The 15447-nt window shown below is 43.3% G+C and overlaps 1 long non-coding RNA gene across 1 annotated transcript in view; it reads left to right on the forward strand.

The window, feature by feature from the left end:
• The first annotated feature begins 1411 nt into the window (after nt 1-1411).
• LOC128349978 (uncharacterized) overlaps nt 1412-15447 on the forward strand; it is a 28358-nt gene continuing 14322 nt past the window's right edge. The window contains exon 1 of the long non-coding RNA XR_008319100.1: nt 1412-1514. This is a non-coding gene — a long non-coding RNA (uncharacterized LOC128349978). The remainder of the gene's footprint in view (nt 1515-15447) is intronic.

Here is a 15447-nt window from a genome sequence, read left to right on the forward strand (position 1 = left end):
CCATTGTTGCTGTGGATGATGGGAGTTGTAGGTCCAACAATAACTGGGGACCCAGTTTGACAATCTCTGGATCAGATTTATATTTTTATTCATTTCTGAATTCAGAGGCATGTGTTCTTTACTCAGATCACTGGGCTGGGTGCAATAAACCTGGTTCAAATTCAAAAACTAAGCATAAGCAACCAACATGTTTTAAAAGCCCCCACCCCCCACCCCCGCCCACCTCTGAGCTTCAGACTGCCTTTTGCTGCCATTCAAAAGGGGCTGTTGTTGCCTGTTTAAATAAGAAAGACCCACTTTTAATTTAAGAAAAAGGGCAACTCTGAGCAAAGATCTCATGCCATTTTTACTCCCCCCCAGACACTCTCTTGACCCCCAGATCCTCTTTTCACTAGTCCTTCATGGTTTCAGATACAGAAGGGGGGATGTGTAAAGAAATATGTGGTGATTCTCTTTATTTAGCAGGAAGAGAGCAACTGGGCCTTTCCTTCGCCAGAACATCATCCCTGCAGTGGCTGTTGCCACTGTTGAAAGGTGGTATATAAATATACTGTGAGGTGCCCATTTTTAGGTGTCTGGAGACAAGAGGTGTCTTGTCTCCAGGCCCACTCCAACCTTAGTACGCCCCTGGGTGCTGCCTTTGAAATACTGCAATGCTTTCTGTGTGGGGCTGCACTTGAAGATCCTTCAGAAATTTCAGTTCGTCCGGAATGCAGCCGCAGTGGGCTTGAATAATACAAGACTCTCAGACACATCACACCTGTTTTGCACCAGCTTCAGAGGTTACCAGTGTGTGTGTTTCTGGGAGTGATTGAAGGCAGTGGTGGCTGTTGGGCACTAGGGCTAGGGGGCCGGAGGAGAGCCTACTCACCAAGGCAGGAGCTTCTCCTCTACCATGTTTTCCTCCATGCTGGTGGGGGGAAAGCCCGCTGACATGGAGGAAGGCAGAAATGCAGGGACAAAAAGAATAAATCAGACACAGGGGGAAGCCGAAAGCAGGGCAAAAGGAAGAAACCAGAAAGTGGGGAGGCAACAGAAACCAGAAATGGGAGAGAAGGCAGAGGCCAAATGGCAAAAAGGATGGGGGAGAAAGCAGGGGCCAAAAGGCAGAAAGGGGTGGGGGAGAGAAGGCAGGGGCCAAAATGCAAAAGACTAAAACCACGAAGCAGAGAGCAGAAAAAGAGGCAGGTGGAAAGGAGAAGGAGGGGCATAAAAGAGAACTCAAGGTAGAGAAACTCAGGACTTGTTCCCCCACCCCACACCACCCCGAGAAACTCAAACATACCAGTAAAGGCAGCCAGCAACTCCTCCAGCCCCTCCTCCTTGCCTGTTGCTTCCTTCCTTGGTCTTATTGGCTGGAACAGCCTGCTAATCAAGCTGTTCCAGCCAGTCTGATTCCTAGGGGGCGCCAGCCTGGCATCAACAACTTCAGGAACTAAAAATAGGTAGAAAATACAGCCCCCAAAGGCACCATGAGCTCCCACACAGCAGGCTTTATCGTGGAGTTAATAGGGGTGAAGTACTGCAAGCTATGTATACTTCAAATTTGTCTAAAAAACTGATGCAAAAAATGGTTTTTTTTAACTCCAGACATAAATTGGGCTAAGCTCCAAGGAGCAACAAAAATCCCGAATTGTGTATGGAGTGCTTCCGATAGCTCACAGGGACTTTGACTTAAAACTGGCCGATATAGGAACACACACTTGCTCTTCTGTGGTTAAGCAACGTAAAATCACCATCTGGGAACGCTCCAGGAAGTGTATTTTTAACCCACAATTTGTTGGCTGCCTTTACTAGTTTGAGTTTCTCTGGTAGCTTGTTTTTTTGCTTGTTTGTTTGGTGGGAGGGAGGTGAGGCACAGTCCCTCCACCCCTTACTTATGAGCCATCTCTGATTGAAGGTGCTGGTTTTGATTTTGAAAGATGGTTTGGGGCCAGGAAATATGAAGAACTGCTTTCCCCCATGTGAATAGTCTACCCAGGAAACTTGAAGAGAGGCCATCTTGCATGTCCCTCGTCTTGAGGGATTCAGCTGATGTTGACGCAAGAGACAGCCTTTTTGGTGACACTTCCAGCCCCGGGGTGTGCCTTTCTTTGGGAGATTTGGCTGCCTTCATCCCTGCTGGGATGTCATCAGCTTTGTTAAGTACATTCTGTTTCAGTTGATATTTCATTGTGTTTGCTTGTCTTCCATTAATTAATTTCTGATCTGACTTAATGCTCTTTTACTGGTTTTTTTTAATGCTTTATATTGTGGTTTTAAGTTTCTCTATCGGTCTCTTTCAATTTGATAAGAAAGTAGGATATACATTTTTTAAAAAATAAACAACTAAAGCTTATATGTAACTGCAGCCAGTGCAGAGTGCTTCTGCCAGGTTGCTGAAGGGGACCTACTTAGAGCATGTAACTGGGCTGGTATGATCTCAGTTGGTTTCCAGTGTGTTTCTGAGCCTATTCAAAGTTATGGCTAAAGTTTTAAATCACTTGGGCCCTGGGAATAAAGAAATTATTTTATTCATTTACATGTTGTATATTTTTTGGTTTTATATTTCGTTCTAAGGGAAAAGTACAGGCAGTCCTCAGACGTATGACACAATTGATTCCTGAAACCTATATCTTATGTCACAACATCTTAAACTCAGTATGTATTTTTCCATAGGAAACAATGTTATAAATGGAGATTTGGTTCCTGAACCAAGCTGGATATGCACCCCCCTGCCAGTTTGTGGGTGGGTTTTTTTTGGTGGGGGGGAGTTGTGACTGCTGTCAAAGCTGATGGTCACAGTTGTGCAGACATGTAGCAGAGTAGCTGAGAGCAGAGAATCAGAAGTTGTTCACCCTTGCCACCCACTCACTTCCCAGTTCTTCCAGGCTCTTTCTTACTTTTCTGTGGAAGGCAGGCAGGCAGCTGGGTAGCTCACTTCTATCTCCTCCTCCTCCTCTCTCCTCCTCCTCCTCCTGGGCAACAGTTAGACAAAGAAGAAGGGAAAGCAGTCAGGAAGGGCTGCACCTTATGCTAATCTTGCATATTTGAGTTAGGTGGATGCTACCAAAGAGCTATCCAAAGCTCTCTATAGAGATTATGATACAGTCATATGAAAGGAAGCAGTCTCAAAGGGGTGTGAGGCATAAGCTGTTTGGGGCATTGAAGGTTAAAATCTGTGCTTTGAAGTGTGCTTAGAATTATGCTACAAGAAGCCAGTACTGACACAGGAACATCAGTACAGCACTGTTTCAGTGGTTCCAACATTTGTGCTATGGACATTGGAAACCACACTGTGGAATTTTGTCTTTGGCTGGGACCTTTCCTGAGCTCCAGAAACCACATGCCTAGGACTCTACAGGGGTAGCAGAAGCAGTCATTGTGGCTATTCACATGAGCGTGCAAAATCAGGCTAAGGGAGCCCAGCCTAGTTTTGCATGCTTGTGTGAACTGCCAGAATCATGCCCGATCCCAGTTATATGGCAGCAAACCCACCAAAGTAGCCTCCTAGTTAAATGAGGTTAAGGGAGTGACAGCTTCCTTAACCTCATTTAATAGATTGCGTGTCTGCTGTGGCTGCTTGCTGTTTTGTTTTGTCTTTTTACTGAGAATACAAACAGAGGGGGGAAGTGGACCCTAGTAAGCAATCACTGAAGCCACAACCTTCATATGATTACAGAAGCTAATGTAGCATAAAGTATTGTTAAATGATGTGGTTGTTTTCATGATGAACCCTATACAGGTAGGGCAGCACTAGGTAGGGCTGGTCGTTGAGCGGGTGGGGGGGGGGTGACGGCAGGGGGCGGGACTTCCTCCCTGCTTTTCCACTCATGAGCAGTGCTCTGACATATGGTTTATAACATTTGGAGAAGGCTATTGCGGATGCAACTTCAAGCATTTTAGGGTATTCAAGCATTTTAATACCATTCCCAATGAAATAAACAGTTTTGACCTGAATGGACCAGGAGAACATGCACAGTTACACTAGCCTTTTCACAACAGGCTAGATTAGGAAGAAAGTATTAAGTGATCCTTCCCGGTGTCTTTCTCTTTCCTGATTTCTCCCAGCAACTGTTTGCCCAAACAGTAGTTGTCCATTCTGTTTTGTTAATTTCTTAAATTCTTCATTATTCTAGGGATGTTGCACAAGTGTTATGTACAGTCAGGAGTGGCACAGGGACATATTCATTTCAAATATTATATTCTACTCCTTGAGGGAGTGTCAGTTACATTGTTGGCACTGCTTTATTTTTTTTTTGGATATTTTGAAGATTAGCAAGGCATTAGTTATTAATTAAAAAACAATCTATGATTTATTGTAGAATTGTAATGAGCCCTGCAGTTGAATTAAGAGTATTTGCTCATTTCATGTTAAGCCTTACAGGGAATATTTTGTTTATGTCAGGCCTGTATGAGGGAATGTGCCCATTTAAACAATAAAGTGCCTGTACAAATCCTCTGCTTCTGCACTGAAGGTATAGCAGTCTTGTGTGTTTATTACACTACTGTATCATTGCATAGCCAAATGCCCCTGTGAGGCTATGTCTTAGCAAGATTAACAGCCATTGCAGAAGTTAGGACTACAACAATTTGTGACTCATCAACTGAACACATCTCACAAGCCATGCATGATTTCTCTCCAGGATCTTGGAAAGTATCTTGTTTTTGTGGCCGAAATGGACTGCAAAATCTGGTGAGGTTGTTGAGCACCTGTAGCTGTGTCCAGCTTAATGTGTCATAGATTTGGGAGGCATGCATTCTACAGTGGCTGTTGGCAGTGTGGTGAGAAAGGAACAGACACCTAGTGGCATTCAAGCCGATTAGGTGACAGTATTGTTTAATGGACCCTATCTACTCAGAAATAATGATGAGTGAACTGCCCCGGGACTTGATTTAGAAAGGGGAGGACAATCACAAGCACCACAGGAGAACTCTTAGGGGGAATGAGAGTTCTAATTTCTAATTGCTGTAGCCAAGTCCCTCTCCTCTGTGAGCCCCTATCCCATTCCAATAGGGGATGCCGCTCCTGCTCCTGGGAGTTATTCACACATGGCTTCATGCTGTGGGGTAAATGTTGAGCGAAGCCACTTCAAATTACACTTGCGGCATTGAGGGAAGCAGCCCCTCCCCTCTGCTCTTGGTTTTTGTTTTTGCAAGTTCACATCTCATGCCTCCATGTTTTCTTTCTAGCCAATGGCAGCAGTGGGGAGGAGAGATTACTCAAGAGCTATATCTACATTTCTAAAGAGAGTATCCCTCTTATGCTAAGGATTCTACATCAGGCCCTCTTCCTATTTGCTCTGGCGTTTTCAGAAAAAGTAGCTGAAAACCCAGAAATACATTGAGATAAGCTAGAAGTCGCAAGACAAAGCCCGATTTGTATGTGGAGTGGGTCCAAGGATCTCGAAGGGACTTTGGGGTAAGTTTGACTGGTGTGTGAACACACACACACTCTTCTGAATGAGATTCAGGGTAGAAGCCCTGTCTGCAAATCCTCCAGTGATGGTGTCAGAAAGCACATGCTTTCTCTCTCTCCTGACAGATGACTGTTGGCCACCAAACATTGCAGATCACCGAGAGAACCTCTCTCCAGGTCAGTGGTGGCTGGTGGAGGTTGGGCTGGAGTGGAACTGAAGGAAAAGTATACCTTTAAGTCCAGGTAAAAGCTTCCACCATTGCTGCCTGACATCCCACGGAACCAATGAACCATGTGCCCCATCCCCACCACTCAGCTGGCTGATGCGAATGCATGGCAGCCAATTGAGGGGTCAGTACAGCTGCCACTGTCCCAGTGCATTTGCCTCTTTAAGGCAAATGCTGAATCAGAAAGAATGGTGGGAGAGGGGGGTACCTAGTGTACTCCTGTTCCTGTGTACCTGGGCATGCAGAACCCAGTTTGAATAATGACTGAATATGGCTTACTTCTCTGCTTTATCACATGAGCACTCAGATCATCCTTTAAAGGCATAAGCAAATGGAGAACCTGATTGCATCTTTACAGTTGTAAATGACCTCAATGAACAAAATACAAGCCCTGGACTGGTATCTGCAAAATTGCATCATTACAGTTGTAAATGACCACAATGAACAAAATACAAGCCCTGGACTGGTATCTGCAAAATTGCGAAGTAACACTGAGTCCTCAGTTTCTGCACAATTTTCCTTTACTGTAACAGTCAATGTTGATGTCCTTATGGACCTGTAAACAAGCAATCTGATTGAGAAGAGCTGATCCCAGGGTACATCTGTATGAGATGTTCAGTTCCCTCATGAAACTTGAAGGATCACTCAGCTGTTGCAGATGAGGCAGGATAGCGAAACACTTTGGTACCCTAAGATGGTGTTGGGATTAAATTTAACAAGCTTTAAACTCAGTAACACTACAGTCAAGAGCAGCATAGCTTCTTGATACTTACATATTCTTGTAAACTTTCCAGATATTCATCCCTCACCATTCTCACTAAGTGTCAGTAAGCCTCTGAATTAGCAAATGTATATCTGCTGTATTGTAGTTGTTTACGCTATCACCGGCGGCGGGGTGGGGTGGGGCGGTTAAGCAAGTGCTGTACCCCTGGACTTCTACAAACTCAGAGACAGTAGAGAAGCTTCCAAAATGTTAACTGCTTCACACATTATCTTAGGAAAGGCAGAACAAACCACTTCTGTGGGATTAGGCTGCATAATGTATTATATGAATTAAAGGCCTATTGTGTCTGATGAGAGAGAAAGGAGGAAGAAGGAAGCAATGTAGAGTTCTCCAACTCTACATTGCTTCCTTCCTCCACCTGAAACTAGCCAGTCTGTGTGTATTTGGAGGGAGAATGTTGTAAATATATTGCCCCTCTCCTACAACATTGGAGTTTCTTCAGAGGGTCATTGTTCCCAACCCTCTTGGGGCCATTCACACAATCAGGTGGGCAGGGGAGAGAGCAGGCAGGAAGACTGGTCAGACTCACCTTCCCTCCAGATGATCGCTGAAATGTTGCTGGGAGCACGAATCACGCTCCCAGACTATCCGCTCTACATGGCACAGCATGGAGCTCTGGAAGCCAGGACAATGTGTCCCGGCCTCCATATATCCCACAGTGCACCATGATGCATGCATGGTGCATTGGAGGATTCCCTCAGGAGACAGGTGCTCTAGGCAGGTGCTCTAGGCCACTCTCTGTGTCCACTGGGGCTGAACTCAGCCTGAGTGAATATATGATCCTGGAGTCCAGGTTAAGGGCATGCTCGCACCTTTAACTCAGGCGAAAAGCCAGGTTAGAAAGCTGGGCTAGGTGGTGCTGCCTAGCCAGGATCGGACCTGATCCAGACAGTTCTCAAGCACAGCCTAACCCGGGCTGGGCTTTCCTCACTGGGTTAAATTGTGTGTGAGCTCAGTGTGGGTATGTAGGAAACCCATGTTTAACAATGCTTAGATGATTTGCATAATGATTTGTGATGCGGCTCTCCTCTGCTAGGGATGTGTACGAACTGGTTCAGAGGCCCTTTTATGGACCTCCAAACTGGTTTGAAGGTCCGGCAGTTCAGCCGATTCGAAGGTCTGTAGGGGATAGCTTTGAGGACTGGGGAGGATGCTCTTACCACCCCTCTACCACATTTCCCCGTCAGTGCTGTCATTGAAATCAGTCCCACAGAGTGGCAGCGTACCTCCTTGCCGCCCCAGTGTACGTCATACTGGAAGTAGCTGGAAGTGTACTTTGCATGTGCACAATTTGAGTATGAGCGAGCGCAACATGGGGAAAATGCAGCGGGGAGGGGGGGAGGATTAAAAGCACCCTCCCCAGTCCTTAAAGCTATCCGCACACCACTATCCTCTCCAAGTGCACATAATGGAAACCATGCACTTGTCGCTGTGAAACACATAAAGCACCCTGAGGGCCAAATTGCTGTAGGAAACACAGAATGAAAACACTGAGGTCACCAATACAGTTCAGTCACAGCACTTTTCATTACAGCTTTAGTATCCCTAACACTGGCTTCCCCATAAAGTATTTGGGTACAGAAATGTTAGTAAATCTTTAGTTACATATTATTAAAACAGAAATCTCTTTTCATCAAATATTTTCCACAAACGTGCAAGCTAAATGTTTTTCTTCTTCCCCTCTTCTCTAGGATTCAGCTCCAGCATTTCCTTATGTTGTTTTCTCACTGAGTCACCTGAGATTAAATCTGTGCCTGATAAAGCTGCATGTTTACACTGCTACCTCAAATACCAAGTCACCCAGGAATCATTGTGGTGTTCTCTTTTAAAGGGTACAGACCTTGACTGATTTGAGTACATAATGACATTTATCAAAAATGCATTTTTTAGCAAATGCATGAATATTTGTAAGAGAGAATACATTTTTCTCCCACTAAAATATGCTTTGGATAACATTAGCTGGAGAGCAAAAGGGGAAATACACTATACAAATGTAGTCACAGGGCACATACAGTATCGTATGTTGCACTTGTACTATGTTAGGTGTATATGATTGTTATTTCAGGTCACACTACAAACACTCACTCGTTTCAAAAAGTAGTCCTCCTGCACCATAGCAATCTATATCTTTAATTAAAAAACCATTTGAGGCCATATGCAAATGACTGTGAGGATCCGAACTGGGCAGTATGGGGTGTTTATCACAAGTAAAATATGCATAATTCTTCAAGCCTTGACTCCAGTGGTAAACATAGTTATGGTACTGAATAAATCTAGTTTTTCTTCTTATGTAATCTCAATGGCTTTCCTGGGGATTCTCTTTTCTGTGAATCCTGGGAATTGTTGTTATATTTACAACAATGTACATGGCATTTTATAGAGTAATATAGTGAGAAGACAAGATGAAGGCCTACTCCTGTCATTCTTGCTTTGGAAACATTTGGAAAGCAACAAGACATTTTCCTGCTTTCTAGATGTCTCTGAAGCCTGGTGTGACATTCGAAGAGGAACTGCCTTTCTCCAGAACGAGAAAGGTGAAGTCTTTACTAGAGATTTGCAGATCAATTCAACCTTAAATTGATTCAAGTCAAATTGGGGTAATTTGAGTAATTTGACTTCAAATTGAATTGCCCTTAAAATAAAGGGCCTGATTCAAGGTAGAATAGAATCACCTCAATTCAACTTGAATCAATTCAAACAAAATTTTGAGGCCCAATTTTCTGGGGAGAACTGGAAAATGGGCCTCAAAATGGTGTTGTTTTGCCAGGGAGAGCTGGTCTACCAATTGGGGTGGGTGGGTAGACCAGCTCTCCACTTCAGACTTGGAATGTCTGCCCACTGTGGAGGACTTGTCTACTGGGTAGACCAGTTCTCCAAGGCATGAAGTCCAGAGTGGAAGGCTGGTCTACCCACCGACCCCCATATTGGTAGACCAGCTCTCCCCAGAAAAGCAGTGACATTTTGAGGTCTGTTTTTCCAGCTCTCCCCAGAAAAACGTGCTTTAAAATGGCACTCAAATAACTCACATTGATTTGAGTGATTTGAGGTGGATTTGTTGAGACAGCTGAAAAAGCCTTGTTTTTGACAAATCAATTTGAGGATTTTGCTATTCAATTCAACCTTGAATTGAATCATGAAATCTGATTCATGCACACCTCTAGTTTCTGCCTCCAAATGGCTGAGGGAGAGTCCCCCTTTGTGGCTGAGCAGTTTATAGCTGCATAGCCCTATCCTTTCATCTAGGGAGTGCCAATAAGTTGTGCTAGAGTTTAGCACAACAGTGTAACAAAAAAAGATCATGCTGGGAAATTGGGGAATTCTGTTGGGCTGCTTACTTCCTCAGTATATGACTAGAGCAGTCCTGTTGTGGGTGGTGCCGCCGCCATGGTGGGGGAGGAAGAAACGCAGCAGCAACTAGCTCCAGTTCTCAGCCCCACATCCCTGGCCAACTGCAAGTTGTAGCAGGCCACCACTGCTGCCAGCCAGCCAAGACTCAAGTTCCAGAAGTGTCAGAAGTGCTAGGAGGCAAGGGACCCTCATGGGGTACACCACTTGAACTTATGTCCCAAGGTCCAGCGAGAATGGCGCCACTGATGGTGTCAGAGGCTAACCAATCCAGGCACTGTCCAGGGGTTCAGGCCATCAGTGAGCCACATTCAAACCCCAAAGCCCTACCCAGGACCTGGCTTTGTGTAATACAAACACAAGTGTAATATTACATTTTATAAGCACAAAAAACTGAAAATAAAAACAGCTCCATGCATCATAAGTTATGGAGATGTATTTACAGTCAAAATGAAGACACCAGAGAGAACAGAATCTCATGCTGAGTGATTTATTTATTTGTTTATTTTTACATTTTATATCCTGCTCTTCCTCCAAGGAGCCCAGAGCGGTGTACTACATACTTAGGTTTCTCCTCACAACAACCCAGTGAAGTAGGTTAGTCTGAGAGAGAAGTGACTGGCCCAAAGTCATCCAGCTAGTATCACGACTGAATGGGGATTTGAACTCAGGTCTCCCCGGTCCTAATCCAGCACTCTAGCCACTACACCATGCTGGCTCCCAGTGAACCTGGAGCAAGAATGTAATCAGAAATTTACAGCATATTCTAAGACATCAGAGGATAAAGATAGATTTAACCTTTCAGGGCATATGTATGATGATTCTGAGGTGTTGATATAATTGAAAAAGGGTAGACGGACCCTTGCTAACTGAGCAAAGAGGCACCTTTTAAGTGGTGATTCTCTAAAATTTAGCAGGGGGAAAGCAACAGGTCCTATCCAAGCCCAGCACAGCATCCCTTCTGTGGCTGCTGTTGGTATCTACCTTATGTTTCTTTTTAGACTGTGAGCCCTTTGGGGACAGGGAACGATATCTTTCTTTCTATCTATCTATCTATCTGAACCACTTTGGAAATTTTTGTTGAAAAGTGGTATAGTAGTAGTAGTAGTAGTAGTAGTAGTAGTAGTAGGTGACAACAATTTTCTGAAAAATAGCCCTTATGGGCTGGCTTGCAAGAGCTCTTTGATCATCTCCAACTGATCTCAGCCCTGAAAAGACCACCTACACCACAGCTTTGACTTCGGATGCCTCTGGGATCAGTAATAAATTTAAGCCACCCAGTGTTGGAAATACTATGGGTACACACGAGTGATTAACAATAAAGAAACAAAAATACCAGACTTTTACAGCAAGGAAAATAACATCTCCTGTAATGTACAAAGCACTCCCTCCTAACGAATGGATTATTTATTACACAAACAGCCAAGTGAATATGTTGTTAACCACAATGTATTTATAACGTGTGAATTCCCATTAAAAAGCTCTCCAAGCAAAGGTTCATTTCATATGCTTAATCACCTGCTGTGGTGGCATGCATTAACTTTGAATTACTTTGTGATATATTACAGGATACCCGAATATGTTGAACCAAAATTCCGTGGAGTTTATGGAGACTGAGGGTGTGAACCAGCATCACAAAGTAATTTGAAGGTTTACCTCTTGTCACCACTGAACTATGTCTTGATTCATTTAGTTATTCACTGTGTGGCTTGCTGGCAACATTATAATGTCCCACAGGCAACATTAGTAAATATGTATTGGACTATATAATTTGAAATACTCTCTCGTCAGCAGAACTGCATTAAATTCAATAGGGTTTCTCAGGAGTAAATATATAATTTCTAAGATTCAAATAGAATCATGTACCCTCCAAATCTAAATGTTAAACATTTATTTACCACATACTCAACCCTTGCCTCCATGCAACCCTGGGAAACACACATGAACTTACTTCATTTTAACGTGAGAGTGGCTGACACAGGATGAGGGAAATTACTCAAAGTAGTGCCAATGGCACACACGATGCACAGCACTAAGAGGTGTAATGCTGAACTGTGGGGCTCCTGTGGACTTTAAAGGCATGATCAGGGCTGTTAAGAACCGGTAGTTGCACATGCAGCGCTACTGTAGATTTCCCCATTTGGAACAACGGGGAGATCTGCAGTAGCACTGCTTGTAAAACTGCCAGTTCCTCTTAACAACCCTGACTCTGCTTTGAAGTCTGCAACAACCCTGCTGTGCAGCATTATGCCTCCATTTATGCTGCACATCCTGGGGGCCACCTAAATTAAAAGGACAAGCTAGGCCTAACTTATTCTCTTAATTTCAATGGGACTACTTTGAGTGATTGTCCTCATCAGGTAGGCCATTAGTTCTGTGAAGCAGTTTAAATTAAAAGACTTGTCCAAGAACAGTCAGTGCGCTGGGCCCCATATTCAACTTATCCGATATACTACACTGGTTCTCCAACAAGTTTATCTTGTTAACCCCCTTGTTCAACCCTCCTCAGAGCTGGTCTTGTGGTAGCAAACATGACTTGTCCCCTTTGCTAAGCAGGGACTAGAAGTGTGAGCACTGTAAGATATTCCCCTCAGGGGACAGAACCACTCTGGGAAGAGCAGAAGGTTTCAAGTTCCCTCCCTGGCTTCTCCAAGATAGGGTTGGGAGAGATTCCGGCCCGCAACCTTGGAGAAGCCCATGTCTGTCTGTGAAAACAATACTGAGCTAGATAGACCAATGGTCTGACTCAGTATATGGCAGCTTCCTATGTTCCTGACTACATGTGAGCACTGTAAGAGGTTCCCCTTAGGGGATGTGGCCGCTCTGGGAAGAGCACCTGCATGTTTGCAGGCAGAAGGTTACAAGTTCCCTCCAAATGACATCTCCAAAACAGGGCAGAGAGACTCCTGCCTGTAACCTTGGAGAAGCCACTGGCAGTCTGTGTAGACAATACTGAGCTAGACAGACCAGTGGTCTGACTTGGTAGAAGGCAGCTTCCTATATTCCTAAATTCTCTTCCACACTCCCTGTAGTAGTAGGAACATAGCATAGGAAAACCACACACCACTTATTTACTTAATTAATGCATTTGTGCACCGTCCTTCAGTATGAATATTTCCTTGACATAAGAATGAAACATGGTGGCATGGCAGGGGTGTAGCTATAATTGAGATGATTGATTCAAATAACCCAGGCCCCCCAGCTCCTGAGGGTCCACCAGCTCCACACTTCCTTATTTTCTTCATTATCTCCCTCACTCCAAGGAGCCACCGGGGAAAGCGGTGAACACAGGCCTCCTCTCCCCTAGTTACGCCCCTGTGGTGTTGAGGGAATCCTCAGCAGCAATAAAACAAACTCCTTACAAGCCTGGGAAAAATCAAAGGATATTTGCTCTCGCATGAAACAGACATCAGAGTAGGTGCTAAGTGAGTTTCTTCTGCAGAGAAAGTTCTGGGATGCTTCCAAAGTAAGCCGGAATATATGAGCAGTTTGACTGGGAGTAGATGTTCTTTCAAGTATCCATTGCCCAGGTCTGAAGCAAGGTAAAGCTTCAAGGGTAAGCAGCAGTACTTTGTATTGAAAATTGAACCTTCATGGTAACCAGTGAAGATGTTTAAGGATCAATGATATATGTTCCCACCAACTGGTTCTATTTAAGAATATTACAGCATTATTTGAACTAACTGAAGTTTCTGAACATTCTTCAAAGTTAGTCCCATGTATAAGGCATTGCATTACATTGCTTGAGTAGTTTTAAAATGAATACTGATATGCACTCACTCACTCCCCACTTCTCCAATTGGTGAGAAATTCCAGGGGTGCAGTGCTCTTTAGATATTGGCTTCCCCTGGAGGAGAGTTCACTGGAGGCTTTTAGCATCTTGTTAGGGAGAAAAAATCGATATTTTTCCCCACACAAGATGAAGAAGATAATTTTTTCAGCTTTCAGTGTAATAAAATATTTTTGTGTTTCAACTTTATATAGAATACAAACAAATACCCACCATTTGCCTAACCAAACCCCACTTCCTCCATTGTCTTTGTAATATTTGTTTTATTTACAAATATACTGATTGAACATTAGATGAAGCTGAAATAGCAGAGCACTCCTACAGGTCAGCAATAGTTTACATCCAATTCCCAAAGAGCAGCCCTGTACCCTAAGGTGCTCTTTGATCAGCTTCTCCATTCCAGATTATTCAGAATTGTCTGTTCACACAAAAACTTCCTGAAAACTGTTGTTTCTTTTCACTGAGCACTCTCATGCCCGTCCTGGGATAGGGGAGTGGAAAGAAGGAGGAGACTCACATTAGCCCCTCCCATCAGTTGTAAGATGTATACCTTTGGCCCTCTTGATGCACAGTATTATGGATATCATTTTCAGGGCATTAACACCGCATTTAGAACCATCCTCTGGTCTCCTGGGCTATTAATCAGTGACCTGCCTAAGAACAGAGTTGACCAGCTAACATTCATAATCCTAACTTCAGTTTTACTACAGTGCTTTGAACTTCTCCTACAGTTTCTTTAAGATGTGTAACACTTCTTTTTTAGCTCTACAAAGCACTCTGTTTGTATTAGTTAATTCATACAGTGCAAATGTCAGTAGAAGAGAGAGTGTGCAATTTAATTCACATTACTAACACAGTAAAAAAGAACAAACAGACTAAAAGGTGGATTTCTCAAGGCCACTAAGTGATTGAACAGATGATCTCCTGACTCCTCCACTAATGTTTAAACAATTGTCCATTTAAATTCAATGGAAATTAATGACTGTCTCCTCTGAAATGTTCAGCTTCTGTACATAAATCTTGGTTTTATTTAGAGTTCAAATTCCTGTGCTATTGAATTTTCAAGTATTGCTGGAGTTGTATAACTCTGTTCTTAATTTTGAAATTATTTCACTGAATAATAATTATTTGGGCTAGAAGAATAAGGTTCCAGGTATCTATTTTTTAAAAAATTGTCTTTGAACTTACTGCAAAGTCAGCAGTATGCACTAAATAGAGGAGCAAGAGAAAAGGTGTATTACATGAGATGAAATTGAAAACCTCCATCTATATATAAAGCAATTAAAGAACCAATTAGCATATATAAATTAATTGGCTTATTTCCACAAATTGTTAAACAGTGGGGTTCCAATCTGATCACACAATTAAAATGCTTTATTCACTTAAAACAGGAATGGGGCATTTGGCAGGCTCCAGGTTCACTTCTGGACCTCCAGTGAATTTTTATGGACTACCAATCCAACAATGATGTAAAGGAAAATTCTAGCCAGCCCAGGAAGGTGAAAAACTGCTGGAGCCCACCAACACTGCTCTCATTACTTTTGAGATCTTCTTGAAACTGAATTAGCCACCAATGACTCACAGCATGTCAGTTGCCCTCTTTGGTTTTAGCTGATCTTCTGTCATTGCTAAAGTATTGCTGTTGCTAAAGTTAAGCACATTGTGGCTGGAATGAAGCCAGGCTGCTTTTATATATAAGAATAGTTGAGCTCTAAGGACAGTTTGGAAAGAGGACACATTGCCAAACAAGCTATGAAATCTCTTCTTTTGAAGGGATGTAAGAAAGACTGGAATAATATCTTCTGGGCCTAACTGTTAAGGCCTAACTTGCTTAGTCTTTACTGGATTCATTAAATGATACTCTATAGAAGGGGTATAGCTATGGATGTGAGAGCTGGACTTT

This window comes from Hemicordylus capensis, chromosome 3, assembly GCF_027244095.1.
Source record: "Hemicordylus capensis ecotype Gifberg chromosome 3, rHemCap1.1.pri, whole genome shotgun sequence".
NCBI classification, from domain to species: Eukaryota; Metazoa; Chordata; class Lepidosauria; order Squamata; family Cordylidae; genus Hemicordylus; species Hemicordylus capensis.